The following is a 5,801-nucleotide window of genomic DNA, read 5'->3' as shown; positions in this document are numbered from 1 at the left end:
CAGAAATAAGTCTCTGAGAGGCGGGGAGACTCAGAGGACAGGCTGCGTCACAGCCGCAGAGGTGCTGACGGAAAGTAGGCGGAACAAATTGATTATTTTACCCAGGAATAAATGTTTGCAAGGCGGGGAAAGTGTTCCTGCAGCCCCTCTGTCACGGTAATAATGATTAGAAATTATTTCCAGGGCAGAAAGCGGTTTTTAAAGTGGAAAAACTATTTTAAACCGTTTAAAAAGCACAAAGTGATTTGAGTGCAGTTCTCATGTGTCCCCACAGGAGGGCGCATCATCCCAGGGAGCACAGTGCATTAATAGTAAAAAATACAACAAAAACAGGGCAAATATGGATTTAAAGTGCAGGGAAGCCCCACCAAACACCAGGTACAATCCTAAACCCACCAATGGGGACACGGTGAGTTTAACTAGTTTCTGCGGGGGAAAGAGTGCTGAAAAATCGATTAAACCCTGCTCACAGTGTGGTAAAGCAGATTGTTCAGAGAACCCCATAGTAATGCCAGGGCGGGCCGGGTCAGTGCTTGATGGGGAGACCGCCTGGGAAAAACCGGTGCTGTAAGCTTTTTTTGAAATGCAGCCACATGCATGGGAAAAAAACCGGTACGATTATACCTAAAATAGCATGCTAAAAGCGTGGGGGATTAGTTTCAAGCATGCACACTCTGCTCATGTCGTTCTTCATCAAATAGACCGGGGGAAAACACTCGATCCCCTCAGACACCGCCCCGAAGGGACGGCATAAAGCAGGCTCCAGCACGGCTCTCCTCACATGCACACCGCTCATTGCAGTCTTCCCATCAAAAGAACCGGGGAAAACACCCGAATTTAGCCCCTCAACACCCCCCGAAGCAGCCCAGCCGCTCCAGCACGGCTCCCCCACATGCAACACTCTGCCATCATGTCGTATTCATCAAATAGACGGGGAAAAACCACCCGATTTTAGCCGCACATCAAACCCCCGAGAAGGACAAGCAGCCCAGCACGGCCCCTCACATGCACACTCTGCTCATGTCATTCTTCCATCAATAGACCGGGGGAAAACACCTCGCTTTAGCCCCCAAGAGCCCCAAAGACGGACTAAGGAACCTCCAGCACGGGCTCCTCCTTTAAACCCTCATGCACACGTGAGTCTCCCGGGGCCCCGGACTTTAAAGCCACTCCCCTCCACGCAAACAACCGCAGAAGAACCACACCCTCAAGAAACCCATCCCCCTGGACCAAGGGAAGGATTCCGGTGGCTTAAACCGTCCGCCATTCGCAATCCCTATCGCCTTCGCATGCAAACCACCACGCCCCTTCTGGAGGAATAATCCATGCTCCTGGTAACCTTAAATACTGAATACAACAGCTCACCCCGGGCACTTTGTACAAGCCTTAAAAAGTAAATGGCGGGGAAGTTGTGTAAACGCCTGGAAAAAGAGTTTGGATGGCGTTTGCCATATCTTAAACAGACAGTCTCGGAAAGCACAGAAAGTCCATTTCCAGGAGAGGGGTTCCAATTTAAATAAACCTTGCAAAAAAGACAGGCAAACCACCAGGGATACGTGTTCGAAAGGCGGGGGAAAAGTTGTTAAAATTCGGAAACTTTTTTAAAGTATGGAAGCGTTGGCCGCATTGCAGGATAATTACAAGTAAACCCCCGGAAATGCACAGAGTATGCATTCAGGAGAGGGGGGGGGTCAAGTATGATACCCTGCCACAACAGGGCAAAACACCCAGGGATAACTGTTTGAAGGCTCGGGAAAAGTTGTAAAACCTGAACGCCAGGGCGCACACCTGAGCCATTAACAAGCCAGGGAAGGGTGTCTAATGGTACACATTGATTAATAGCGAACCGGCCCAACTGATGCCCCTGGGAACCCCCTTCAGGTATCTTCATTTAATTAAATCAACAAGACAAAAACAGTAATACAAAAAGATGTAATAAACATAAAACAACAGGACTTTTTACCAACATGATAACAGGGCCTGGCCAAGCCCAGTTGACGGGCCCGGGGGGATAAAAGTGATCCACCGGCCTCTTTCCCCCCNTTTGCTGTGATTACGAGTGTGGAATAAACATGTCATCTCAGAGCAATGCAGCTGCTTCAGGGTCAGTTTCTGGATCAAATTGATAATATGCTTGAACACATGCATTGCTCTGAGATGACATGTTTATTCCACACTCGTAATCACAGCAAACATGGTAACGTGACTCTCGCCGGCTCATGCCCCCCTCTTCTGCAGGGGGGCGTGGTCAGCTGCTGCTCAGAATTTTCAAAGACAGGCTTGGAATAGAGCGAAAATGAGCGAAACGAGGCATGGCTAAAAAATGATCTGTTTGGTATTTTGAAAAATAAAATGTATAAATATACCTTATATATGTATGGTCATACACTATATCATTTAAATATAGCATGATAGGTCTCCTTTAAGTAATGTACATGTCAAGGTTTAAAATGCCCTAATGATGCTCGAATAGATTGAAACACATCTGCAATTGATCTCGTTGGACTCATCTGGATTCTTGGGATGAACACCAAATCAATGGTGTCAAGTGCAAAAAAAGTAAGCCTATCGCTATCTTACGGAATCTTAAAGAAGTTTATCAGTCAGGGGGGAAAGAAATCCCTTCTCCAATTGAGGTTAAAGGGACATAGGGGGTACAGATTGTAAAGCCCCTTGAGGAAAATATATATTTTGTGATATTGGGTTACAAATTAAAAAAAGTATTTTCCTGGCCATACTGACTGTGAAGAGATCCCTTCAATATGTGATTTTAATGAAAGTGAAGGATTAGAAAATCGGCAGTTGTTGTGAAAGTTGAAGACACACATTTTAAAATGTTGTCAAAGCTGATATTTGGGGTCAGGAGTCTGCTTTAGCCAAATCAAGAGGTGACACTAACATTTGCTTAAAAATATGTGTGGCTTCACTGGTGTTGGGTGTATTGCTACAGGTGTCGCTTTGACAATGACAAGACATCCATTAATCCTTTGAGACAGAATTTCTCATCTCTGTAAAGTTATCAAAGTGGCTTCTCTAGCACAATGCTACTCAGTACAAGCTGTATTTGGGCTTGCACATATTTGTTTGGCCAATGTACTTTAACATGTTGGAGAATGACATTGCACTGCGCTTATGTACTTTACACTGTGTTTTTGAGCTAACCCCTCTGTGACGCATCCCCACTGTACCATAAATAAGTCCCGTTAAAACAACAAGGAGGCAAGGTAATTTGATGCACAGCTATTGTCAGTCTCTAAACACAAAGCTGTCAATTTAGATATCATGGTGCTGCCTTCTAACATGCACCTGTCTTGTGTTTTCTTGGGTATCCAGATCAACATCTTAGGTTGGCCATGGCAGCAAACAGTTAGCAAAGAAACTACGTAGGAGCTTCATTATAAGGCTCCTCTAATAAAACCTCAGGAGGGCAACTTAGTTGATTAACAAACCATAGCTGCGGGCATAGCGGATTTATGTCCACTCTGTGATAATAGTCCAAATTACCAGCTGCTTTTATATTCTACTTTGGTGAGAATAGGTCCTAGTTGGTAAAGTGGCCAGAAGAGACAACGTTTAATTGATTCTCAAGTTAAGTTACCTCTGCACAAAATGTAGTTTTTAACTTAATAATAGTTCAGAGCGGGGAGTAATTAAACAAGATAATAAGTTGTTCTCATTATTATTTTTCACTGAAACAGAACTTCCTCTTTAGACTAGCTTTTATCAATTCATCTAGACGCCGGCATCTATATTTGAATCTGTTCGTCAAAACCTGCTTCACGTTTTTTCCTGAACGCACAGCATATCTACCACCAAGCTACTCTTGTAAAACACGTTTTTCTACAGAGTATCAACTATCAACTGAGTCTGTGTTATGACCTGTATTAATGTTGTCGGAAAATAATTGGTTTTATAGCTTAAATCTGAAAATAATTCATCAATTTACTACCAATTGAGTTGTTTTCCCAACACTTAGTGCATTCAAGCGATACATTTGATCTTTCTCGTGATGAAATATTAACTGCCAACAGCAGCTACCAAGCCTGGGCAATTCTCTAATGTTCCCAGTGAATAAATATTCAACACATGCAGTTAAAATGCAGTATTGTGACTTATACTATTTAGCCTTTACTATAAACTACAGTGTTTCCCCGAGGTTTACTGCTTTGGGGGGGAGCTGTGGATTATTGTTATTGATTAATGCATCGGTGTTTCTTAGGGTCAAAAACACTAGACTCACAACTTAAAATGAAAGTGTTTAGTTTATTTAATAAAAGAGCACATGTTCAATGTGAAAACTGACAGTAGATATAGATGAGTTGCAATTTGGTTAAAAAAATTAAAAGAAACATCTTTCTTTTTTTTTTTTTTAAACCTTGAATTTCAGGGGGGGCGCGGGGCTCCGTTGGCACACAATGGTAGGGGAAACACTGAACTAATCTTTTCTCAAGGACAGTCACTTGACAGCTTTTTTTTGACAGATTTTAATTTAGCTTTGGTGTTAAATTAGATTAGCCAGTTTGCCTTGTGTCTTAGGGATTTGATGGCGCTTTTCCACTGCAGGGCCTCGCTCGGCTTAGTACGGTATGGCTAGGCCTCATTAGGCCTTGTTAGGCCAGGCTCACTTTATGCTGCGTTTCCATTAAGGCTCAGATACACCGGCCAGTCACCTGAGAAGTCGCCGACAACGACACCGACTGTTGCGTCTCCGGACTCTCCTGCGTATTTGCCGAGTGGCAATAACTCTCCTTACCAGCAGGCGGCGGTAGTGTGTATTCCTCATTCAAAAGAGGCAACAACCGGAACAACCGGAAGACAGAGAAGAAGAACAGACTCCGTGATATAAACAAAACAACAAATAGCGTTTTTCTTTCCATTTTCACTCTCGTCCATTGAAAACATGAACAAACAGGAGCAGGACGAACGGGAGTGGGTACTGGAGCTAGCAGCTGTTGGACTAAATCATTTGTTTACCTCCCTCACTTCCGTTAACGCTTCTCATGCACTGATTCGCTAGCTGAACAGCCAATCAGTGTTATCCCTTTGTCCGACTTCCGGTGGTGTTCTCGATGCCGATTCAAGAAAAGGTATCAGGTCGGCAGAAAAGACCCGACGGTGCGGCGCACAGCACTCCGAATAGGGCGTGCCCACGCTCATGTTCGGCCTGACTCCCATTTACTGTCGATTTCGGGCCGGTGTATCTTGGCCTTTACAGTTTAGGAACTGGGGTAGTATCTAGTAACGCAGTTTAGGCGGAGCTGTGACGTCACCATCAATGCGAAACACAAAACCAACATCAGCCGTTAGCTGTTAGCCCTCAGAGCTCACAGCTCCTCATATCTGTTCAGAAACTAGACAAAAGTTAAACAAGTACAAACCACAGACTGTCTGTGTAATGGCGAATACAGTCGCTGGTTTATTTATGTCTGTATAGGCCGTTGTTGTGAGTGTGGACGGTCGGAGCATATACAACGTTAGCTCAGCCAATCTCCGTTCAGAAAACACGCATCTTAAAAGGTTTTTCGCCTGCCGTCTGTCTGCAGACTTGTCAAAGCATTAATTCCTGGTTTTTACTAATCGGTATCAGTATGTTGTTACTTCGGCATCATTTCAAAACGTGTATTACAATTAAATCACGTTCAAATATGTTCATTTTGTTGTAGTTGCCAGCAATTCTCTCACTAGTTTAGCATACTCAGCCCGGTTGTTGGCCCGGAATGAATCTCGATTTTGGAGAGCCAGAAAACGGTGAAAAGTTACCCGCTAGCCGGAACTACGCCTAGTGGAAACGCAACCAAAAC

This window comes from Notothenia coriiceps, unplaced genomic scaffold (genome assembly GCF_000735185.1).
Source record: "Notothenia coriiceps isolate Sejong01 unplaced genomic scaffold, NC01 NC01_scaffold00000339, whole genome shotgun sequence".
Classification (NCBI taxonomy): Eukaryota; Metazoa; Chordata; class Actinopteri; order Perciformes; family Nototheniidae; genus Notothenia; species Notothenia coriiceps.
The sequence above is the reverse complement of the archived record's forward strand: the minus strand, read 5'-3'. Positions refer to the sequence as shown.